This window comes from Mirounga leonina, unplaced genomic scaffold (genome assembly GCF_011800145.1).
Source record: "Mirounga leonina isolate KUSES-001 unplaced genomic scaffold, KU_Mleo_1.0 Mir_151, whole genome shotgun sequence".
NCBI lineage: Eukaryota > Metazoa > Chordata > Mammalia > Carnivora > Phocidae > Mirounga > Mirounga leonina.
Genome location: NW_023270377.1, coordinates 75,131,312 through 75,158,359, shown reverse-complemented (window position 1 = coordinate 75,158,359; position 27,048 = coordinate 75,131,312). Strand labels below are relative to the sequence as shown.

Sequence of the window (27,048 nt, the reverse complement as noted above, 5' to 3'; positions counted from 1 at the left end):
TATATCAGGCAAATTGGATTTTAAAACAAAGACTAGTTAGGGGTGAAGAGGGGCACTATATCATAATCAAAGGGTCTATCAGACAAGAAGATCTAACAATTATACATATTTATGCTCCCGACTTGGGAGCAGTAAATCATATAAACCAATTAATAACAAAGTTAAAGAAACACATTGATAATAATATAATAATTCTAGGGGACTTTAACACCCCACTCAGAGCAATGGACAGATCATCTAAGCAGAAGATCAACAAGGAAACAAGGGCTTTGAATGACACACTGTACCAGATAGACTTCACAGATATATAGAGAGCATTCCATTCTAAAGCAACAGAATACACATTCATCTTGAGTTCAGTGGAACATTCTCCAGAATAGATCACATTCTGGGTCACAAATCAGGTTTCAACTGGTAGCAAAAGATTGGGATTATTCCCTGCATATTTTCAGACCACAATGCTTTGAAACTTGAACTCAATCACAAGAGGAAATTTGGAAAGAACTCAAATATTCAAAGAACTCAAATGGAGGCTAAAGAGCATCTTACTAAAGAGTGAATGGGTCAACCAGGAAATTAAGGAAGAATTAAAAAAATTCATGGAAACAAATGAAAATGAAAACACAACTGTTCAAAATCTTTGGGATGTAGCAAAGGCAGTCCTAAGAGAGAAGTATGTAGCAATACAAGCCTTTCTGAAGAAATTAGAAAAGTTTCAATTACACAAGCTAGCCTTACACCTAAGGAGCTGTAGAAATAACAGCAAATAAAGCCTAAACCAAACAGGAGAAGAGAAATAATAAAGATTAGAGCAGAAATCAATGAAATAGAAAACCGAAAGAACAGTAGAGCAGATCAATGACACTAGAAGGTGGTTCTTTGAAAGAATGAATAAGATTGATAAACCCCTAGACAGAATTATCAAAAAGAAAAGAGAAAAGATCCAAATTATTAAATAATGAAAGAGTAAAGATCATGACCAACACCAAGGAAATACAAATAATTTTAAGAACATATTATGAGCAACTATATGACAACAAATTAGCAATCTGGAAGAAATGGATGCAGTCCTAGAAACTTATAAACTACCAAAACTGAAACAGGAAGAAATAGAAAACCCGAACAGACACATAACCAGCAAGGAAATTGAATCAGTAATCAAAAATCTCCCAACAAACAAGAGTCCAAGGCCAGATGGCTTTGCAGGGGACTTCTACCCTGGGAAGAAATAAAAGGCTTTCAAGAAGAAGTCAAACTCTGACTGTTTGCAGATTACATGATACTTTATATGGAAAACCCAAAAGACTCCATCCCCAAATTGCTAGAACTCATACAGGAGTTCAGCAACATGGTAGAATATAAAATCAATGCACAGAAAACAAGTTGCATTTCTATACAGTAACAATGAGACAGAAGGAAGAGAAATTAAGGAATTGATCCATTTATAATTGCACCAGAAACCATAAGATACCTAGGAATAAACCTAACCAAAGTGGTAAGAGGATCTGTACTCTAAAAGCTACAGAACGCTTATGAAAGAAATTGAGGAAGACACAAAGAAATGGAAAAACATTCCATGTTCATGGATTGGAAGAATAAATATTGTGAAAATGTCTATGCTACTCAGAGCACATTCAATGCAGTACCTTTCAAAATATCATTGACGTTTTCACAGAGCTGGAACAAATAATCCTAAAATTTGTATGGAACCAGAAAAGATCCTGAAGAGCTAGAGGACTGTTGAAAAAGAAAACCCAAGCTGGTGGCATCAGAATGCCAGACTTCAAGCTATATTACAAAGCTGTAATCATCAGAGAGTATGGTACTGGCACAAAAACAGACACATAGATCAGTGGAACAGAATAGAGAACCCAGAAATGAACCCTCAATTCTATGGTCAATTAATTTTCGACAAAAGCAAGAAATAATATCCAATGGAAAAAGGACAGTCTCTTCAACAAATGGTGTTGGGAAAATTGGACAGCCACATGTAGAAGAATGAAACTGAACCATTTTCTTACACCATACACAAAGAGAAGCTTAAAATGGATGAAAGACGTAAATGTGAGACAGGAATCCATCAAAATCCTAGAGGAGGACACAGGCAGCAACCTCTTTGACCTTGGCTGCAGCAACTTCTTGCTAGACATGTCTCCAAAGGCCAGGGAAACAAAGGCAAAAATGAACTGTTGGGACTTCATCAAGATAAAAAGCTTCTGCACAGCAAAGGAAATAGTCAACAAAACTAAATGGCAACCTTGGGAGAAGATATTTGCAAGTGACATATCAGATAAAGGGGTAGTATTCAAGATCTATAAAGAACTTATCAAGCTCAACACCCAAAACCCAAAAAATCTAGTCAAGAAATGGGCAGAAGACATGAACAGACATTTCTGCAAAGAAGACAGAGAAATGGCCAACAGACACATTAAAAAATGCTCCACATCACTTGGCATCAGGGAAGTACAAATCTAAACCACAATGAGACACCACCCTACACCAGTCAGAATGGCTAAAATGAACAAGTCAGGAAATGACAGATGTTGGCAAGGATGCAGAGAAAGGCGAACCCTCTTACACTTTTGTTGGGAATGCAAGTTGGTACAGCCACTCTGGAAAACAGTATAGAGGTTCCTCAAGAAGTTAAAAATAGAGCTATGCTTCTATGCAGCAATTGCACTACTAGGTATTTACCCCAAAGATACAATTGTATGGATCTGAAGGGGCACCTGCAGCCCAATGTTTATAACAGCAATGTCCACAATAGCCAAACTGGAAAGATCCCAGATGTCCATTGACAGATGAATGGATAAAGAAGATGTGGTGTGATATACATGTATATATATATACACACACACACACAATGGAATACTACTCATCCATCAGAAAGGATGAATACTTACCATTTACATCAATGTGGATGGAACTGGTGAGTATTTTGCTGAGTGAAATAAGTCAATTAGAGAAAGAAAATTATCATATAGTTTCACACATATGTGGAATATAAGAAACAATGCAGAAGATCATAGGGGAAGGGAGGGAAAACTGAATGGGAAGTCATCAGAGATGGAGACAAACCATGAGAGACTCTTAACTATAGGAAACAAACTGAGGGTTGCTGGAAGGGAGGTGGATAGGGGGATGGGGTAATTGGGTGATGGGCATTAAGGAGGGCATGTGATGAGATGAACACTGAGTGTTATATGCAACTGATGAATTATTGAATTCTACATCTGAAACTAATGATGTACTATATGTTGGCTAATTGAATTTAAAAAAATGCAAAAGGAAATCTAAACATAACACTAAATAGTCATCAAACCACAAAAGAAGAGAGAAAAACAGGCCAAACTAAAAGATACAGAATGGATTAAAAAAACTATACAAAACAATACAAATCTATGTGCTGCTTATAACTGACTCACTTCAGAAATAAGTACACACAGAGACTGAAAGTGAAGGGAAGGAAAAAGATATTCACTGCAAATGGAAATGAAAAGAAAGCTGGTGTAGCTCTGTGCTTATCAGACAAAATAGTCCTTAAAACATACTGTAATAAAAGACAAAGAGGGGTATTGCATTATGATAAAAAGGGTCAATCAAGGAAAAGGTATAATATTTATAAATATATGTGCACCCAGCATAGGAAGACCAAAATATATAAAGCAAATATTAACAGACCTAATGGGAAAAATTGAAAGCAATACAATAATAGTAGGAGACTTTAACACCTCACTTACATCAATGGGTAGATCATCCACACAGAAAATCAATAAGGAAACATTAGCCTTAAAGGGCGTATTAGACCAGATCGACTTACTGTATATAAAACATCCCATTGAAAAGTAGCAGAATACACATTTTTCTCAAGTGCACATGGAATATTCTCCAGGATGGATTACGTTAGGCCATAAAAAAAGTCCTAATAAATTCAAGAAGATGGAAATCATCAAGCATCTTTTCTGACCTCAATGGTATAAAGCTAGAAATCAATTACAAGAAGAAAACTAGAACAACTACAAATACATGGAGATTAAACAAGTGGTTACTGAACAACTACTGGGTCATAAAAGAAATCAAAGAGAAGAAATATCTAGAGGCAAATGAAAACAGAAATCTGACATATCAAAATCTATGGGATATAGCAAAGCAGTTCTAGCAACAGGTCTTCCTCAAGAAACAAGAGAAATCTCAAACATTTTAACTTTATATGTTAATGAAGTAGAAAAGGAAGAAGAAAGCCAAAGTTTAGTAGAAGGAAGGAAATAATAAAGTCAGAACAGAAATAAATGGAATAGAGGCTAAAAAGACAATAGAAAAGAGCAATGAAACTAAGAGCTGGTTCTTTGAAAAGATAAACAAAATTGGCAAGCCTTTAGCTAGATTCACCAAGAATAAAAGAGAGAGGACTGAAATAAAACCAGAAATGAAAGAGAAGTTACAACTGATACCACAGAAACATAAAGGATCATAAGGGACTACTATGACCAATTATATGCTAGCAAATTGGACACCTAGAAGAAATGGATACATTTTTGGAAACTTAAAATCTTCCAAGAATGAATCATTAGGAAATAGAAAATCTGAATAGACCAATTACTAATAAGAAGATTTTGAATAGTAATAAAAACCTCCCAATAAATGAAAGTCCAGGACCAGACTGCCTCAGAGGTGAATTCTACTGAACATTCAACAGTTTAATACCTATCCTTCTCAAACTCTTCCAAGAAATTAAAGAGAAGGGAGAGCTCCCAAACTCATTTTACCAGACCAACATTACTCTGATACCAGAACCAGGCAAGGATATCATAAAAAGAGAAAATTGCAGGCCAATATTCCTCATGAACATAGATGCAAAAATCCTCAATAAAATATTAGCAAACCATATACATTGAATTTATCGCACAGCATGATCAAGTGTGATTTGTTCCAGGGATTCAAGGATGTTTCAACATCCATAAATCAATTAAAGTGTTATACCATTTAACATTTAACATTTATATGCTGAAAAGCATATAAAACATTGATGAAAGAAATTGAAGAAGACACGAATAAATGGAAAGATATTCTGTGCCCAGGGGTGCCTGGGTGGCTCAGTCGGTTAAATGTCTGCCTTCAGCTCAGGTCATGATCTCAGGGTCCTTGGATAGAGCCCTACATCGGGCTCTCTGCTCTGCGGGGAGCCTGCTTCTCCCTCTCCCTCTGCTTGCTTCTCCCTCTGCTTGTGCTCTCTCTGTCAAATAAACAAATAAAATCTTAAAAAAAAAAGAAAGATATTCTGTGCCTGTATATATTGGAAGAATTGATATTAAAATGACCATACTTCCCAAAGCAATCTATAGATTTAATGCAGTCCCTATCAAAATCAAATGGCATTTTTTTACAACTTGAAAAAATAATTCTAAAATCTACATAGAAGCATAGAAAATTCTGAATAACCAAAAACAATCTTGAGAAAGAGGAAAAAAGCCAGAAGTATCATGCTCCCTGATTTCCAAATATACTACAAAGTTATATAATCAAAACTGCATGGTATTGGCATAAAAATAGACACATAGATCAATAGAACAGAATGGAAAGCCCAGAAATAAACCCACCCATATATGGTGAATTAATTTATGATAAAATGGACAAGAATATATCGTGGGAACAGCACAGTCTCTTCAATAAATTATATTGGGAAAACTGGACAACTACAATCAAAAGAATGAAACTAGTTTACTATCTTATACCATATACAAAAATTAACTCAAAATGGATTAAAGACTTTAATGTAAGACCTGAAACCATAAAACTCGTAAAAGAAAACATAGAAAATAAGCTTATTGACAGTGGTTTTAGCAATGTTTTTTTTGGATCTGACTCCAAAGACAAGGGAAACAAAAGTAAAAATAAGCAAATGGGACTATATCAAACTAAAAAGCTTCTGCACAGTTAAGGAAACAAGCAACAAAACAGAAAGGCAGCCTACTGAATGGGAGAAAATATTTGCAAATCATATATCTGATAAGGGGTTAATATAGAACTTATATTAAGAACTTACAACTCGGGGCACCTGGGTGGCTCAGTCGTTAAGCGTCTGCCTTCGGCTCGGGTCATGATCCCAGGGTCCTGGGATCGAGCCTTGCATTGGGCTCCCTGCTGAGTGGGGAGCCTGCTTCTCCCTCTCCCACTCCCCCTGCTTGTGTTCCCTCTCTTGCTGTCTCTCTCTCTCAAAAATAAATAAATAAAATCTTTAAAAAAAAAAGAACTTATAACTCAATAACAACAAAAAAAAAAATCTGATTTAAAAATTGGCAGAGGATCTGAATAGACAGTTTTCCAAAGAAGATGACTACAAGCACATAGAAAAATACTTGACGTCACTATTCATCAGGGAAATGCAAATCAAAATCATACTGAGAGATCACCTTACACCTATCAGAATGGCTATTATCAAGAAAACAAGAAATAACAAATATTGGTGAGGTTGTAGATAAGAGGGAATACTGCCAGTGGGAATGTAAATGGTCCTGGTACTATGGAAAGCAATATAGAGGATTCTCAAAATATTAAAAATAGAAATGCCATTCAGTCCAACAATTCCACTTCCAGGTATGTACCCAAAGAAAACATAAACACTAATTTGAAAAGATACATGCACCTCTATTTTTATTGCAGTATAATTTCCTAAATATCAATATGGAAACAACCTAAGTGTCCACTGATGGATGAATGGATGAAGAGGATGTGATATATATTATCTATTGTGTGTATACACACAATAGAATACTACTCAGACATAAAAAAAGTGAAATCTTGCCATTTGATACAATATGGATGGACCCTGAGGATTTTCTGTTACATGAGCTAAGTCAGACAGAGAATGATAAATACCACATAATTTCACTTATATATGGAGTCTGAGAAACAAAAAATCCAGACTCATAGATATAGAGAACAGATTGGTGGTTGCCAGAGGAGAGGGGCACTGGGCAAGCCAAGTGGGTTCAGGGGGTCAAGAAGTACAAATTTCCTGTTATAAAGTAAATCATGGGGATATGATATACAACATGGGGAATATAGTCAATAATATTGTGTTAACTTAGGCAGGTGACAGATGGTAACTAGACTTATTATGGTCATCATTTCACAGTGTATATAAATGTTGCATTACTATGTTGTATACCTGAAACCAACATAATTTGTATATCAATTATATCTCAATAAAAAAGCAAGGATTAATAGAATAATTCTCAAATTTCTGAAGAAAGACAATTTGCAACTCAAAATCCCAGATCTACTCAAAATATCAAATGCAAGGTTAGAATAAAGACATTTTCAGACATACAAAGACTAAATATATTTTCCACAAATATAGCCTTTCTTAAAAATTACTTGAAGTCCAATTCCAGCAAAGTCTAATTGAGAAAGAAAAAGACATGGCATGATAGTTATGAAGCAGTCCTAGACGGCAAACAGATTATGTTGTTCCAGTGCCATGCAGGATTAGTGTAAAAAATGGAGTGCTTAAGTAAGTGAAAGCCTCTCTGACAAAAGGAGACATTATAGAACAATGTCTATAATGTTCAAGGTATATTTGAAAAAAAAAAAAAAAAAAAAAAAAAAACCATTGTCAGGAGAAAAAGAGTAGAAACTCCAGGAAAAAGAAAAGAATCTGTAAGAAAGTAAAGTAATCTAATCATAGAATTTTAGTTGACTCTTAAATGAACATATTTTAAGGGGTGCCTGGGTGGTTCAGTCAGTTAGGCGTCTGCTCAGGTCATGGTCTCAGAGTTCTGGGATGGAGCCCTGTGTTGGACTCCCTGCTTAGTGGGGAGTTTGCTTCTCCCTCTCTCTCTGCTCCTCCCACCCTGCTCATGCTCACTCTCTCTCTCTCTTAAATGAATGAAATCTTTTAAAAAAAAAAAAAGAACATTTCTATGTTAATTAATATAAATGATATTTACTGTTTTTCAATTTTTAGTATCAATCTTTATATAAAATGTCAAAGATAATCATGACTATAGCACAGAATGCAAACATTATCAGCACTGGTAATGTCATAGTAAACATAAAGATGGTGAGGGCTGGGAGTTTGGTATGAGGTTTGGAGAAAGCAGCAGGGATTGGTAGGGATTGGAAGATTAGCATATTACAAAGTGGGGTCAAGAGATAGTGTTTACAGTTGATGACAAGAAATAGCAGTGATGATATATTCCTTAAAGTTAGAAAGATAACCAAGAGGAGGAATAATGAATATATTAAGAGGAAGAGTACAGAGAAGTGGGGAATGTGGCAAGTGAGATAATTCAGATAATGTCTAAAATACTTTGAGTCCATTTGTGTGGTCAAAGTATCCTTCAATTTGATTTTTGAAAAATGTGCCTGCATTTAGGTGGTTATGTACTCTCCAGATTTTTACAAATTCCAGTTACTCTGTTAAATCACCCTGGTCCATGAAGACATTTGAATTTAAGGCTTCTATTGTGGAAGTAATAAACAATTAAATATGATTCCCTCTGGGGAGAAGAACTGGTTGGATTTGGGGGTGGGGGCTGCACTATATAAAGAAATATAAATACTGAACTGAACGCTAGCATAGTAGCAGTTAACCCTTACGGAATTAATAAAGATCATGGGACTAAGAGGAGAAGAACTAGATTCTAGTCCAGAAAAAAGCATTCATAAAGTCTGTGGCATATCATTTAACTTTTCTGGAGCTGAATTTCCCCATCTTTAAAATAAAGCAACTGGTGGGTGGGGGAATGGGTTAAATGTGGGATGGGTATTGAGGAGGGCACGTGTGATGAGCACTGGGTGTTGTATGTAAGTGATGAATCACAAAATTCTACTACTGAAACTAATATTACACTATATATTAACTCACTGGACTTTAAATAAAAACTTAAAAAAATAAAGCAACTAATACGAAAAAATACCTGGTATCACTCTATATTCTACTGTTTACTTTTACAGAGATAGGCCTATTATTTTCTTTGAGAATGAAATGAATTTTTGTAGGTATGATAGTTGTCAAGACTGACTCAGGCTTCTTACTTGCTCTAGCTCTCTACTAAAGGTATTAATTGCCTTTTTAACAGTGGTCCTCATTCTCTTTATTTCTTTACCTTGCTTGTGTCTAACTGAATTGACCACTCAAATCAGAATCAGGTTTCTTAGTTTTATTAATCTGTAATAATCACTTCCCAAATAGAGTTGTTTTGATAGAATTTTTTCCATTATGCAAGACTTTATTTCCTTATAAGTAAAAAAAAAAAAAAGTAACTTTTTTTTTGCTGATGTAAAAATGTAACACATTACTGAAAGCTTCTTTAAAAGATCTTATCTCCATTCCACCTCTGTTTTCCTGAATATTTTAATAGCCCTAAGCAATAATTTTACACAACATTTTGTAGTGGTTTCCAGATAGAGATGGTAAATTTTATAGCCCTCTGTGTTACTAAATTATACCAGTTACCGTGATTACCTGACGTGCCTGCAGATTCACAGAACAACTGATAGATGAAGGATGGGCATTTCACTGTTACACAGATGTGAGGTTATTGCCATCTTAGATGGGCAGCTGTTCTTGAATTTCTCACCGCTTCTTATCATTTGGGCTAACACTTTAATTTCATAGCTAACCAGAAATAGTTGCTCTAAAAATGCTAGATATTCCTAACAAATGTGAGAACACAGATGTGTTTCCTGAGAGATTTCTAACCTACTGGTTATTGGAATGATTCTGTGTGTGGTACGTGCCTGCATATGGGTGTTATGTATCTGTGTGTGCTTTAGCATCTTTTAACTATGAACATCAGTTCAGTAAACCAAAAGAAAATTTGTAGTAGTTTTAGAGAGAGAGGAATGAAGTTTTCCCAGTTTTCCTCCATAACTTGGGATGTATGTAACATGAAAAGGTATTGTGGAAAATTGAGAAAAAAAATTACTTTTAATTGGTATGTTAAAATATAATTTTTTTTTTGAAAGAGAAAGAGAGTATGTGCGTGCTGGGGAGGGGCAAAGAGGGGGGAGAGAATCTTAAGCAGGCTCCACACTGAGGCGGGGCTCCATCTTGGACCCTGAGATCACAACCTGAGCCAAAATCAAGAGTTGGCAGCTTAACTGACTGAGCCCTGAGGGTGCCCCCCAAATATAGTATTTTTATGGTATGAGAGGTTAGGGGATTCTGAAGTGAGAAAAAACTAATTATGAGGCATTCTTTAAAGCTGTGAATATCTGGTTTCTGTTGACAGCTTGTGATTATCATCTCTTTGGATAACCTCTTTTTACCATTTTCTGAGTGATCTGGTTTTTGGACGGTGACTTGGGTGTAGCGAGAATTGATTTGTCCTGTTATATCACTTTATCTGTTGAATCAGGAGTCCGTTAAATTTCCTTTTAAAGGTGACATTTTTGGCAGTTAATTAGAACCTTTAAGTATACGAACTACCCCTTGATTATAAGGTAGAAAAAATGTAGACTTTCAAGTTTGGAGGAGACAAAGAAACATGGTTGTGTTAAAGATACAAGTTTGAATGGGGGGCTTGCATAAATGCAGTTTAGAAACTATGACTCATCCAATTACTAATAGACTGGCAAATGACAGTTACATAGCCTCTGTGGAATTTAGTTACCTGATCTTAAAAATGAGGGTAATAGTAATAGTAGCTAACACTAATAAAACCCAGGTCTCTAACGGGCATGAGGTTCCCTTTTAAGTGCTTTTCGTAAGATTAGGTCATTTTATTCTCACAGTAGTAAGAGCTAGATATTTATTTTCACCCACCTAATAATAATTACAAGTATTTTAATAGGTTGTCCTGAGGGTTGAGGTGATAATGCAGGTAATGTATCAATTATTGTGCTTGGCATTTAGCAAGCACTCAACAAATGCTAGCTATTATTAATATACCTCTTCTTCCAGGGTCCTGAACTGGTATTTAGCATGACAGGTGCCTAGTAAATCTGGCCTGCTTAGCCAATTTCCTAAATAAAATGATCAGACCTGGAAGAGTTATTGTAAAGAGTAACTGCAAAATCAGATCCCAGGAGACAATAAGTAAATAGAAGTCAAAGATAGGATTGAAGCCAAGCAAAACAGAAGCACAGTTAAACTGTATTAACGAGATATTTAGAAATTTTATTTAAGAGAAAAGAGAAGGTAAATGTGTGAAGGCAAAGATATATGATGATGAATATTATATCATAATATTGTACAAATTGTACACAGTGCTTAACACTGAAGTGCCTCTTTGCAGAAAGTGCATCTAGCTTAGAAAAAGGGTGGTAAGCCTCTATTCGCTTTAACTTTATTTGGAAAATTCCAGTGTCACTGCTAATTTTTGTTAGGTGTTCTTGGTTAAGTTGAGCAGTCATCCTCCATTTTCCCTTTAGTTTTTTGGTCAGCTTTGTGTTGGTTTTCCTTGAGGATGATCCTAAGAGAAATGGAAAGATGAGAGCTTTTTTGTGTGAGAATATAAAAAATAGTAAAAATTTTAAAACATGTTGTCATCCTAGCCTTAGTCCCTGAATGAAAAAAGATGTGATATATTATTATTTTTTGTGCTTTAGAGATGGAGGTTTCATATTCAGTATGTGATGTCTAGTTGTTTTTAATGATTTTTTTAAATAAATGCTTAACTGGAGGTTTTCTATTTTTTTATTTAGAAGAACACATAACTTGAAATAACAAATTATAACTGATACCTCATTTAGAAATATTTGAATTCTAATTCTCTTTTCTTATCATATCAGGAAAATATGTTGTTTTAAACACTGATAGTTTGTCATTTCCTCCACAATAATTTGAACAAATGATAATTACACATAAATTAATAAACTGTTGGTGGGAATCTAATGATGTATCATGCTGTTTTTGATTTATTTCTGAATGATTTGTAGACTGTTGAAATGTTCCAGAACTAATTGTTTAATGTAACCTACAAGTTCCTCAACTCCAAAAACATGTTCAGTAAAATAGAATAGTTATTTTAAAAAAGTAACAAAGGACTAATTTACATTATGTTTTGTGAGACTTAATCATATAAGAAGTGGTTTTATAGGATACTAAATAATGTATGTGTTTTATCTGTGTTTAAAAATTCTTTTCATATTACAGATAATGAAATTATTAAAATAACTTTTTGTTACTTTGTTCTCACTGTGATTCAAACAGTTTTCTATAACTGCCTGGAAATAATGTGGAGTCCTCAGTGGGCATTTGCCTAGTACTCCTTTTTCCTCCCATCATGAAGTATTGTGGCCATCTGAATAATGTTTTAAAAGTTATTAAAAAGAAAACTTTATTATAAGCGTCAACGATCTTGTAAAGAATTTCTACATGAGAAATATTTAAAATCAAGTGATGGCTCCTGTGATGTCTGGGAACCATTCATGAGGTTCACAGTTTTCGATCAAGTTTACATTAAGTCCACAGACAGACTATTGATTCTCTTGTACCGTTATATCTATCCGCCAAAGTATTACATGACCAATATTTTATAGTGTGATAGTCTACTGATAATTAACCTTGTAAGCTTGCTTTGTGATCAGTTTTCATTTTATTAAACAAGTGCTTTGGAAGTTAGTGACTCACAAAAAATATTCTCCATCATTATAAATATGAAATCAAGATATAGGAAGTTTAGTAAAGATTGATTTTGCAGTGCAGTTTTAACTAACTCTAAATCAAAGATACATATGGTTTCCTGTCATAGGACCAGGCTAATGCCCACCAACTGAGTGGGTATGCGTGTGTGTATGTGTGTGTGTTTCCCAAAGGGCTTCTACTGAAAGTTGAGTTTTCATTTTTATGGGTTCCCTGGAGTTCTTAAGTGTGACCTTCACCATTTTGTGTTTGGGCACCACACAAGCTAGAAAAAAGTTACTGATCTTATTTTTTGATAATTCAAATTTATTCTTGACTTTTAGTTGCTTTATTAACCGTGGAGCTTATTTTGACCTTTATTGGACCAAATTAAATTCTGGTCCAACTTTTTTAAACTTCATTATCTCAAACCTTATTTTCAGTATAACTATCTCATCAGGTTTAACTAAGTAGTTTTAGTTTTTCACTTAAAAACCTTTCATATACCCTAGCACCTTGCCACTTCTCTCCGTAATAACCCACTCTAAAACTCCCACATTTAGTCATTTTTAACCAATGTTATTTTCTGTCCATCTATCTTTTTATTCATATATGTATTGTATTTATCATATGTACATATTATATATGTACTTACTCGCCATGAAAAAAATTATTATGTGATTGAATAAAAATGCACTATATGCACCTGTATTTTATTGTAATTCCCTAAATCTCATACACTTTTAATTAGCCAAAGGGCTATATCTCACAAATACTTGATATATACAATTGTGGGCCAATAAACTGTTGTCACATTTTAATACAGAAGTACCCTTGATTGGTGCATGAAATGTACCTTTCCTTCTTAAGCAGTCAGTATACATAATCAATTAATAAATCTGGCCAGTGGTTTTTGGATCCATTTATTTTAAGGCAACATGTAAATACAAGGTCGGGTGCTTCCAAAATTTCATTAAAGGGCACATACTTACAAATGAGTTTTCAGCAATGGGCTTATGTTCACTGCATGCAATTACTGAGTGCTTTTGCAATTCTAAACACCTTGGGGTCCCCTAGGCAAAATCCCTTTTTCTGTGCCACTGCTCTTCTTCTTGCTTCCTGTCAAGTTTCTGCCTTACTGAAGTCTCATACCATTAAAAAGATGATTTTCTCTTTCCCACTTCTGAGGATTATTTTCTTATTCAGAGTTGAACATCTGCAAAATAGAGCTTCATATTTTCATAAGGCCATGTGTTCCAACAAGAAAGGGCCTCATACCATAGACAAATATAATTATCATATTTCTCTATTAACATTATTATTATTATTATTATTATTATTATTATTATTATTATTTTGGGGGAATCACTCTTTTTTTTTTTAAAGATTTTATTTATTTATTTGACAGAGAAAGACACAGCGAGAGAGGGAACACAAGCAGGGGGAGTGGGAGAGGGAGAAGCAGGCTTCCCACCGAGCAGGGAGCCCGATGTGGGGCTCAATCCCAGGACCCTGAGATCATGACCTGAGCCGAAGGCAGACGCTTAACAGCTGAGCCACCCAGGCGTCCCTGTATTAACATTATTAACTTATGATTTGACAACATTACTACATATTGGTATTTTGTAGAAATTTTACTTTTTATTCTCTGTGTTTTTCAGTAATTGTGTTCATACCATGTTATTCATGACTGTATTTTCTAGGATATTATGCACCTCATTTGTTCATTGTGTAGGGGCTTGAAGGACAGTGAGGTTCTTTATTTCTAGAACTGTGATCTGATGATATGCTTGGCTAATTGCCATCAAGCAAGTCATCCAGAGGGCTTAAGAATTCTGATGTCACACCATATATTAGTCTCAGGGGAAAAAATTCACACTGCACCCCAATCTCTAGCTTTTTCACATGTTACTTTCTCAATCCAGGTTTACACAGTCTATTTATTAGATATTTTATGAATTCTTACTGTTATGCTCTTACCCATATGTAGATCTCCCTCTGTAAGGCCACATGACCTTGTTGGGATGGCCCAACACCAACACCAGGAAGAAGGAAGGAAGGACAGAAAAGGAGCTAGCACCCCGGAATTGATGCTGTGTCATGGTTGGCCTGTTTCTTCTGCTTCCTGACCTTGGCTTTTAGTTCTATGAAAGCTGAACAGGACCGAGCTTTCCTTTTTTCATACAGCAAGTCTCAGGAGTGAGATCTGGTCACTGGTATTTATTCTCTGACCCTTAGCTGTGCTTTCCTTTGAAATGGAACTAATCAAGGAGTTGTCCTGCATATGGATGCTCATGAAGCATTCAGTGTAAGTATATATATTTTTGCCTGTTCCTAAGTTTAATAAAATCTTTCTTCAATCTTCCTAAATTGTAGATTTATATCTACATCTATCAGTCTTTCATAGATTATGAAATCCAAGAAAATGGTACAACACAGTTCTTTTTGTGCTGCACCTAGCAAAATGTCCTCCACAATTAAGTCCTTACTACATGCATTTAATTAGATTGCACATGTACAGATAGGTCCCTTGGGCCTTCCAAAGTAGTAGATGCTACTTTGAAAATGACGCAGGCCAAAAAGGATTTAGGTCACTCAAATTTTTATCTGGCTTTCCCAGTAGGATAGTTGAAAATGCATTTCTACTCTGCTATGTTAATGACTTCCTTGTGATTTTTTTTTCCTCTCAGATTCCATTGTCAGCTAGTCAAAGATTGTACAACTTCTTGTCAAACTCAATGGGTATTTGAAATGGCAGTGTCTTTTAGATTTTCACCAGAGTGGCCTGAGGGTTCTGCCACCTCTGTCATTTTTAAGTATTTGTCTGGAACCCCTTTCTTTTGCAAGGGACAGAAGTCACAGAGTTTAAGACTGAGAGGGATCTTGAAGGGTGATGCCATCACCCCGCCTGCCCTCAGGCAAGTTTGTACCTAGTCTAAACCCAAGACTGACTTGCTTCTCTAAAGAAAGCTCTCCCACAGCATTTAGTCCATTGCATACTCCACATTGCCAATCGAGGGATTGCTCTGTAATTCTGAACATGTCATTCCTGGGTGTAAAAACCTTTGAAAGCTCTACAGGGTAAATGTCAAATTCTTCAGTGTCATCCAAGATCATTCATAGAAACCTATCCCACATGACCTTTGTAGCTTCATATTTCATCTTTTAACCCTTCCAAACCTATTTTCAGGAGTCCCTGGATTACTTCTCTGTTACCTGGACATGTCAGAGATATCCATGGCCGTTTCTTTGCTCACACTGCTTTTCAGCCTTGAACTACTTATCTCCTCCCAGCACAGATCAATTCAAATGATACTTCTTTTTTTAAGGAATTTTCCCAAGTCTTCAAGCCAGAATCATTCTATTCTTGTTTTCTGTTCCCATAGCACTTTGTTCCTATTGCTGTTGCTAACTTGGACCATGTTATCATAGTTAATTGTGTCCTCATCTGTCTCCCATTTTAAATTATATGCTTTCTCACAATGGAGGCATCATATCTCTCATTGTTCCCCTGAGGCCTACCAAAGTCCGTAACATAGCTAGTCATTCAATAAATGTCTTGAGAAATTGTTAAATATTGATTCGGTGGAGAAAGGGTTATGAATTTAACGATGCCCTATTGAATGAATCTTTGTGACATTCCTGGTATCTTTTTCTGGAATATGATGGGGATATAAAAATATTAGTGTAATATATTCCAAAGTAATCACCACAAATTTATCAAAATCATGGATTCAAGAGGCTGCTTAAAAACCATTTAATTTCAACAACTAGCCAGCACTTGAAGTCCCTTTCCACATGTCTGGAGTATGGACATTTAACTTTTAGTTGAACTCTTCCTTAGGCCGTTTCTCCGGGCAGCCCATTCTGTTTTGGCACTCCTCACAGTAAGAGAGCTTTTCCTTGTGCTGAGCTTAAACATGATTCCTTATAACTTTTCCCATTGGTCTTATTGGTCTCAGTTCTGCTTTTGGGGAGAACAGAAGACAAATTTACACTGCTTTCCACATTGTCAGTTTTTCACATAGGAATAGCACTCAGGTTTCTGCTATATATTCTATTTTATAAGCTGAAGGGCCCCCAGATACACTCTACACTCTGTGTGTGTGTGTGTGTGTGTAGCCAGAAAACCATTGGAAATAATTTTAATTGGAAATAAGATAACTTGCATAGATAGAAGTAGAGACAGAGACAGAAAAATTGATTACCATACAAACAATTTACATTCTGGTCAGTATATGTTTATATATATAATTTCAGATACATAAATAAAGGATGTTAGATTAATTCACTATACTTCCAGATTTTAGATTCTAGGATGATCACATTTTTTTTCTGGTTATCTTATTGCTATGCAAGAAATTACCTCAAAATTTATTGGCTTAAAACAGCAATTTATTTATAATCTCTCATAGTTCTATGGGTTGACTGGGCTAAGCTGGGAGATCCCCACTTAGGGTCTCTCCTGTAGTTGCCATCAGGTGGTAGCTGGAGGTGGAGTCCTTGAAAGGTCAGATGAACTGGATGTTCAGTATGGCTTCTTTAGTCACATGTGTGATGCCTGAATGCTTCGCAACATGGCAGAGCAGCCTGCACTTTTTATGTAGCAGCTGAGGGCTCCAAGAGGCAGAAAACAGAGGACACTAGGCCAGTGAAGGGCTACTCATGGAAATGGTACAATATTGCTTCTACCATATCCTTTTGGTGAGAGGAATCCTGGGCTCTGCTCAGATTCCAGAAAGTAAAGGAATAGTTTCATCTCATGATGGGTGGAATGTCTGGGTCACTTAGCAGAAGAGCATGCTGGATGGGAGATGTGACCATCTTTGGAAAATACAAACTGCCACACCATGCGTTTGGATGGTGTAGTGGAGTAAAGGATGGATTTTTGATAAATTTTAACTTATTCTCAAAAAAAATTAATACACATGTTATTTGTTTAAACAATGGCATAAAACATGAAGAAAGCACAAATATTGGCCATAAAACATACAGTATAAAACTAACAATCTCTTGGGGCCCCTGGGTGGCTCAGTTGGTTAAACGACTGCCTTCAGCTCAGGTCATGATCCTGGAGTCCCGGGATCGAGTCCCGCATCGGGCTCCCTGCTCGGCAGGGAGTCTGCTTCTCCCTCTGACCCTCCCCCCTCTCATGCTCTCTTTCTCTATCTCATTCTCTCTCAAATAAATAAATAAAATCTTAAAAAAAAAACCAAACTAACAATCTCTACCTAAGTTCATCATGTATTCACACTATATTTCTAATTGGATTTCATGATTTGAAAGGCCTCAGTTCTGAATTTAGGTTTAAATGTTTAGGGTGCCTGGGTGGCTCAGTTGGCTAAGCGTCTGTCTTCTCCCCAGGTTGTGATCCCGGGGTCCTGGGATCGAGTCCCTCATTGGGCTCCCTGCTCCATGGGGAACCTGCTTCTCCCTCTGCCTCTGCCTCTCTCTCTCTGTCTCTCATGAATAAATAAATAAAATCTTTAAAAAAATAAAGATGTTTAAAAGAGTCTTTGCTTTTAAAAAAATAACTAGTATCTGAACAATTTTTAGTTTCTGGAAATTCATATTAAATGCATAATATTATCTCTTCTACTTTTATAGATTTTTGAAAAAAAATATTTGAGAGAGATAGCAAGAGAGCATGAGTGGGCTGGAAGGGGCAGAGGGAGAGGGAGAAGCAGGCTCCCCACTGAGCAGGGAGCACGTCTCAGGGCTTGATCCCACGACCCTGGGATCATGACCTGAGTTGAAGGCAGATGCTTAACTGACTGAGCCACCTAGGCTTCCCTTTTCTGCTACTTTTATACTATTTCATTATTTGGATTTTAATTGTAAAAGCCTTCATACAATTAAATATAAACTACTAAATATTTCCTTTTATGAAATATAAATTTCTCTATTTGACTTATTCTTAATGTATCCTAATTTCCTAAATGTTAATTCTTTCCATTTTTCTTCTCTCAACTCCTTTAAATTCTTCATTTTAAGTATGACTTGGCATATGAACCCTAATATTTGATAATGTAGGTGCTGGTCAAATAATCATTAGATTCATCACAGAGAACCATTTTCTTTATTCTTACCTGCAAATTCTTAAATAATATGTATCACTTAGAAATTGTGTTCAGTGTATACCCAGAATAGCATAAAGAATTTAGTGATTAATTTTTCTCTCACGAAATATGAAATCTTGTTATTGGTAGCCCAAGTGTGACAAGAGGGCTCTATCATGTCACCAAGGGGCTTAAATCTTTGTAGCCATCCTAAGATTCATGTATTCAAAACAGGTGCCAGAGTTCTAATCATTATATCTACATTTCATATAGGCAAAGGCCAATGAGCATAAAAGCGCACAAAGCTGGGGAGCTGGATGGCTCAGTCAGTTAAGTGTCTGACTCTTTATTTTGGCTCAGGTCATGATCTCAGGGCCGTTAGATCTAACCCCACCTTGGGCTCTGAGCTCAGCAGGAGTCTGCCTGAGATCTCTCTCCCCCTCTGCCCCTCCCCCTGCTCTCTTTCTCTCTCTGAATAAATAAATCTTAAAGAAAAAAAAAGTGCATATAGCAGCAGAGGAAGGAGAGAATAGATATTGGGAAGGCAACTGTCATGTCCAGCCACATCACATTAAAAAAAAAAATCACGTTTTATTAATTTTTTGACAATTCCTTCTTATAATGCCCCAATTTTGTCTATGCTAGTCTCCAGCTCTTTTATCAGCTAGTTTTATCTGATTTATAGCTGTGCATTTGGTTCTTATATATGTGCTTTGTTTCTTTTGTTTCCACTGAGTTTTTGTAAACTAGTATTCTTTCTTTTTGGCTTGTAACATGATATATATTTTTGCAGAAGATTTGCAAAATTAAGAAAAGAATAAAAAAGAATTAATACTACTTATATTTTTACATCATTCAGAGATAACTATTAACATTTTGCTGTATAGTCCTTCAATCTTTTTGAATTTTATATACATATATGTAAAATAAGTATATATTTGTAATGCAATTGCTACTTTATTCATATTATTTTAGAAAGTATATTGTTTTAAATATATTTAAGATTTCTGCATATAAATAAGTACTATTTGAGACATGAGTTTTGTGACTGCATAGCATTCTATTATCTGCACAAGTCACAACTTATGTATTTGATCTCTAATCGTTAGACACTCCAGTTACTTTTAAGGATTTACATGATGAAATTCTCGTAGCATCCATCTTTGCCTGTATCTTTAATTAGTTTAGAATAACTTTACAAGTGAAATGGGTCAAAAGAGGGATGTATAAAGGAAAAGGTAAAATTTCTGCAGACTAGCAAATCCTGAAGTAAAGGTGTAAAATATGCCATGCTTCAGTGCATGTGTGCTGCGAGCGGGGTGGAGTGAGTTAAGCAAAAACTGTTACAGCTTTCGTGTCAGGGGATAAAGGAGCCAACATTTTCTCATCTCCAGGTAGACAGGACCAGGTGATGGAGAGGCTGGTAAATGTTTGGAAAAGGCACTTTGCCAGTTCCTTCAACATTCAACAACAACAACAAAATGAAATAAAAAGAAGGGAACAGAGAATTGACTGAGAGCCCACTTGCGTTAGGAAACAGATCTTGACTTCTCCCAAGCTGGGCAAGTAGAGAAGAGGGATAGGTAAACAGTTTTCAGTTAGAGAATGCCACAGTGTAGATACTGTCTATAATGTAGAACACATTGTCAAAAATCGAGGATCAAAGGTGTCCAGGAACTTGGTCAAGGCAGTACCTATGCATTTAACCATGGAGTATAGACGGGATATGGAATTATGCACTCATGTAGGTTGGCTAGTGGTCTTCAGAAGAATTACGTTTAAATAATGTACAATATCTAGAAACTTCTGATTTGTCATGCTTTTCATGACTGAAATTATCCTAGGATTTTTATCAAATTGTATTTGCAATAGAAATTGTGCAAGGGAGTTAGTTTAAGGTTCTTGAAGGCCACATGAAAATATTGGGGGCAGGAAATGAGCAAGTGAGGGAGAGAAAGAAAGAGATGGGGAAGGAGGGAGAGGGAGAGGGTGAGAACATACTAGTGATGAATTTAGAAGTTATAGATTAATCAGCTTGCTTTGATATCTAGGAAAATAGAGGGATCAATAAAAAAGACAATTGATTTTCGTACACCTCAGAAGAGCAAAAGGAATGGGAGTAAAAAACAAAATGATTTTGAGAGAAGTAAATCACTCTGACTTAATCTAATTTTATTCTTGACACAATGACAAGATTTAAATATGAGTGGAAGCAAGAGTTTGTATATCTCCACTTCAGTGAAGTTTTGTTTTTGTCTTAAATGACATGTGAAGGGAGGCATAACTGTGATTGTCACTGGATCAATGACCTGCCAGGACAAACCAATGAAGACTTCAGAGGGTTGAGTGGGTGCTTATACTGAATGAAATTTGTATTCATCTCCAGAATTAAAGAATATAAAATATGGAATCTACAGACTAGAAAGTTGCTACATCTGTAGGGAATCTGCAAGAATTCAAGGTGAATACAGGAAGAAAGAAAGGTTGCTGAAGGAGGTAGAAGATCATTGAGAACCATCAATTAAAATGACAATTAAAAAAAGGTAATATCTAGTGTAATAAGATGTAAATGGTAATAGCTAGTGTATGTAAAATGGTAACATGCGGGCATTGGAACACATTGTTGCCAATTAGAAAGGAGACCTGGGATTGCTGCCTGGATTATTCAGGGGAAACTGTAGTGATTCCTGCCTTCACCTGCACCACTTGTCATGTAATAATCAATCCTGTTGTATGTCCCCGTTACAGGACTGTAACACATGTTCATCTAGTTATTTTCTTTCCTCAGGTCCTATAAAGTACTTGACTGTTGCTTTGTAAGAGAATAAGGAATTGTGTTAATTCCTCCAAAAATAAGCAATTATTTTACTAAAATTGTTCTGTTTCCATTATTTTCCATACTAACAGCTTTTTATTTCAAGTCAAATTTTTGGGTAACTTCTTTTGAAGACATCTTAAAAGGTAGTTCAACTCAACATGTATAATACCAAGAATGTATAGAAATCAATTCAAGACATGACAATAAATGATGAACTAGGGCCAAATCAAGTTTCAAACAGGCAACAAATACTATGTCATGACCCCCACTGGCTGCGGTGATTGTAAAATATAACCTGATTGTGGGGTTCAAATATGAAAATTGTACATATCAGTATTAATAAAATATGCCAAATACTATTAATATAATTAAATTAGTATATTAATGAATATGTCATATTATTTAACTTGTTATTTAACATACTAATATAGTAAAATATCAGGTCTTAACAGCCTCATGCTCTTTGATTTAACAATTCCCCTTCTGGGTATTTTATCCTAAGGAAACAATCATGCTATGGCAGAAGATATATACAACAGGATACTGCAGTGTTTTTATTTTTAATTTTTTTGGTAACAGATGCTTGATAACTTATGAATGAAAAAAACACATATGTAATAATGGCATGTATGGGGTATCAATGAGTGAAATGGTTTTGTATTGTAATGATAAAAAACATGGTATTGCTACAGAAAGAAATTCACAAGTAAAAAGATATTAATTATAAAATAGTTTATATGATATAATTCTTTAAAGAATAGACTGGAAATAAAGACAGAAAAGTTATACATGAAATATATTACTTTAGGAATTAAGGATGATTTTATTTTTGAATTTTTTCTAAATTCATAAAAAAGAACTTGGTAATTTTTTATTTAGCAAAACAACTATATAAGGAAAAACCATTTATACTGATAACCTTTAAAAACTATTTGATAATCTTTTTCTTTATGTTTTTCCTTTTAATTGCTGATGTCTTTTTTTTGTGAATAAATTTCATTATTTAACTGTACATTTGCTTTATATAATATTGTCTGTACTATTTATTTAAAAATCCAAAGCTAGATTCCACATTTATTTGCATTTGCCTGTAATTTATGTATTTAATATGCATATGTAAATATATAAATTATAAATAATATTTTAATTTAAATACAGGCATATTTAATATATAAATTATATATAGAGATAAAATATGTAAAATATAGGAGGATGTGTATAGAGAGATAGATAAATGGATTTTTGTTATTTTAGTTGTCCAAAATCACTGGACAAGATTATTTATTTTTTAACTTTTTAATTTTTTTCTTGATTTAAAAACATGTCATTGATTTATCTGTTTGACTATTTTTTTGTGATCCCAAAATATCTTAATAAATGTTAACCATTTATTTACTTCTACCTTTTTCGTCTAATTGTAAATATTTTTTAGAGATTTTATTTTATTTATTTGAGAGAGAGAGCAAGAAAAAGACAGTGAGAGCTGGTGGGGAGGGGCAGAGGGGAGAAGCAGACTCCCGGCTGATCGGGGAGCCTGATGTGAGGCTTGATCCCAGGACACTGGGCACAGGGAGATGCTTAACCAGCCAACTGAGCCACCCAGCTGCCCTCTAATTTTAAATTTTGATACAGTTTCAAACATATAAAAAGTTGCAATTATTGTACTTAAGAATCCTGAATACTCTCTGTCCAGATTCATTAGTTGTTTACATTTTGCCCCTTTATTATTTCTGCTTGCTCTCCATATATGTGTGTGTTTATATACCTGTGTATAATTACATAATTATATAATCATGATTATATATATGCGCATATATATGTACATATATATGCAATTTTCCCTGAATCATTTGAGAATAAGTTGCAAGCATGTTTCTTTATTTGAAGTATTTTAGTCTATTTCCTAAGAATAAGGGCATTGTCCTATATAACCACAGAATTATGAAAATGAAGAAATGTATTATCAACAAAATACTGTTATGTAACAGTGCATCTAGGATCACATGTGCATTTGGTCATCATGCCCTGCTTTAATCTGGAACATTTTCTCAGTCCTTAAAGACTGAATTTGAACATATTTTCCAACTTTCCTCAATTTGGGTTTGCCTCATATTTCCAAATGATTGCTTCAGGTTATGCCTTTTGGGCAGATATGTGTACTACAGAAGTGATGTGTCCTTCTCAAGTGCACCTGAGGCACTTTACGGAGTGGAGGCACACCAACTGTATTTGCTCCATTATTGATCACATGGTCTTTGACCATTTAGATAAGGTGATCTCTTGCAAGTTTCAGCATTGAAAGTTTTTATTTTCCCCATTGTAATTAATAAGTGATTTGTGAGAAGATGCTTAAGACTATGGAAGTATCTTGCTCTTCATCCCGCTTTCACCCATAAGTTAGTGTGGATCCAGTGTTTTGTTGATTGACTCAGTTAACTATAATGTTTGCTTAATGGTGATTTCCTAACTCCATCAATACATCTACGTTTGTTAGGTGGCATTCCATGAAAAGGAAGAGGTTTTCCTTCTTCCTTATATACTTCATTTGTTTCTTTTATTTATATTTTCTGTAATGAATCTTAATTCTTTATGATAATTATTTATTTTGATTTTCCAGTTGACCTAGATATGACTGGTAAGAAATTCTTGAAGCTGAAGCCTTTCTTTTTGACATATCCCATCATTTTTAAATGCCTTACTCCCCCCGCCCCAAAATGTCATCACTTTGAATTTTATATACTTCCGTCGCCTCCCTGTGTACATGTTCTAAAATGCCTGGATAGTTTTTTCACATTTTCATTGTTTAAGTAACTTTCTGAAAGTGAGTATTGTTTTACTCTTAGGACCTTTGCTTTCCTCTTTTCCTCACAGTTTTTCTGGAGTCCTTAGATCTCTGTAATAGATATGGTGGGAGCTTGTAAGATAGCTCTTTTAGAAATCAGTGTCTAATTTTCTGTTTACAGATAATTTGACATTTTTATTATTCTCCAACTTCCAGTTATACTGAAGAGCTGGGATTTGTGTGTTTTTATGTTTCTGTTGGCTGTATATTTTTTGCAGCATGTGAGAAGAGTTTCAGATTTGGGTGACTGGTACTATCACAACTATCCAGAATTCCAGGTCTATGTATTTTAAGCATTATACAAAACATATTAACCTTTCAAATTATTTGCAATATGCCATGATGCAACCAGAATTTATGGATTGCAGATCTTCACCTTCAGTGGTCTGTGTTCTCTTAATCTGGTTTAATTTAGTTAAATTGAAGGTTTCTTTCTCTATTTTTACAACTATCTTATCAAATAGTAACATCTGTCAGTCTAGGAAGTATGTCTCTGGAAGATGTGTTCATGGTAAATGTAAAATCATTATTTTAGATCATTAAGTCCCTTGATTTGTACCAATCAATTGGGTTTGTAAATTTCTCCCTTAGCTTTAAAAATTATCAAAAATGGGGGTGCCTGGGTAGCTCAGTCGATTAAGTGTCTGTCTTTAGCTCAGGTCATGATCTCAGGGTCCTGGAATCAAACCCTGCATTGGGCTCTCTGCTAGGCAGGGAGTCTGCTTCTCCCTCAACCTCTGCCCCTCCCCCACTCATGCTCTCTTTTGCTCTCTCTCAACTTAACAAAATCTTTTAAAAATTATCAAATATGTATTTAAAAAATGGAAATTCAAGCATGGAATTTTAAAACTTGTATATACATTAAAACAAGATAACTAATCAATAATATCTAATTATAAGAATCCAGTGAAATGTAGTTATAAGCAATTGCTTTATCTAATGAAATAAGCTTTTTGACCATAATTAAGGAAAGTTCTTCCTCTCCAGTTTCACAGCAAAGAGGTCTGATTTTAGTTGGCACGTAGGGATCAGGAACAAAATGCTGCAGTGCCTGCAAATGGCAGAGTAGAAGGCAGCTTGCAGGAGTAGAGAGCAGGTGAGTGTCCAAAGCCTGCCACATCCAGAAGGGGCAAGCATTTCTCTGTTCTCTGGAGGCAGTGAGCCCAGCCTTACAAAATCTTTGCTCTTTCAAAGAAGGTAGAAATGAGATTCTTATGGGAAATCTACTTTAAAAAAATTCTTAAATGGTTTTAAAACCATGGCATGGGATAAACAAAACATGTCAGTAAGCCAGATTTGGTTATTATATCCCAGTTTGCACCCTCCACTCAGGATGCATTTTAGGGATTAGCAGGTGCTGTAGTGAGAAGAATCTGTGTCAGAAAAAGTTCATTCGGAGCCTAGGATCACCTCTTATTAGCTGTGTCCAACTGGGCAAATCATGTGATTAGTATTAACTTCAGTTCTCTTGCCTGTGAGGGTGAATATGCTAAAATATGAAGAAATATACAGGTTCGCTAATTGTTATAACTTTATAATTCTTTTGAAATTATATGTGGACATGAATTGGTATCTTTTATTAAGCTCTAAGTTTTACACTTAGAAAAATGAAATTTATAAAAATATACAGTTTCTTAACAATTTCTTAATTCACTTTTGACATATAACTATAAATTGCTAACTCTGTCTAGTTTCATCTTCTTTGAGAGGCTCTGTGTTGAGGATTAGTAAAATCATTCATTCTTGTGCCAGGTAGAGGCCAGTGTCATCTTGTTGTCTTTCATACACTAGAGGAAGATAAATGAGACTTTCAGCTCAGAATACCTGATCTGCTTGTTGAACTTTTGATTTGATTACATTTGGTTTTGGAGAACACAAAAGTATACCTTCTGCCTTAGTAAGCTGATATTTCTGTTTAGCACTGTAAACCAAATCTTTCTGGGCAGGGATTCTGCTCACTGAGAACTCATGTTCCAGTAAAGATGCTTGCTACTTAAAGAGGTTTTTATTTATACTTCCCATAGTGTGTTTGATCTGTCTGAAATAACACATTGTACTGTAAAGGGTTACTTTGGTTTTCATTAGGTGTGTTTTGTTTTGTCTTCTTTTGTACAGCTCTTTTATGGCACACTATACCCAGTAGAACAAAATCCATTTAAGTTGAAATATTTTAAGCTTTGAAATTAACGTGCTCTTCCCAACACCTCTCCTCTAAAACAAAAATTAATTAATAAAATCTGATTAACTTTCTCCTTATAAGTGACTTTCTGACAAAAAAGAAATGGATGTTTGTGTATTTTTGAAGGTGTGCAAGTGGCGTGCCTGCATTTTTCTCAGTGCATGGTTTTCAATTAGAATTGAAATGCAATTACAAAGTGAATTGGTGCAATTCTCTGGATAAATCAAGCAAAATTCTCTTCTAACTCAGTGATCTTCATATATCAGACAAAAGTACATTTTAAAAGCTTAAAATATTTTGATAACCACCTCAAATCTCCAACCTAAATTTACTTATAAATATCTCATATTTTTGAATTGCTTTTATGTTGTTCTGCCATGTTCTGGGAAAACCGTTTCTTGCATATATTTCTGAAGCCAGTTTGCAGACTCTCACCTTTTAAGGGTATCCTCTTTGACTGATGTGTAGAATATTTGCATATAGTTGGAAATGTTTCTGTTCATCAGCCCATTATACTTTGCTAGGTGTATAATCTATATTTTGCAAAACCTTATTTCAGTATGTTAAAGTATGTATTGT

The 27,048-nt window shown here is 35.0% G+C and overlaps 1 protein-coding gene across 1 annotated transcript in view; it reads left to right on the top strand.

Annotated features, from left to right (window-relative positions):
• The window catches only part of GALNT13 (polypeptide N-acetylgalactosaminyltransferase 13), a 544,197-nt gene that overhangs the window by 17,380 nt on the left and 499,769 nt on the right, over positions 1-27,048 (top strand). The window lies entirely within an intron of this gene.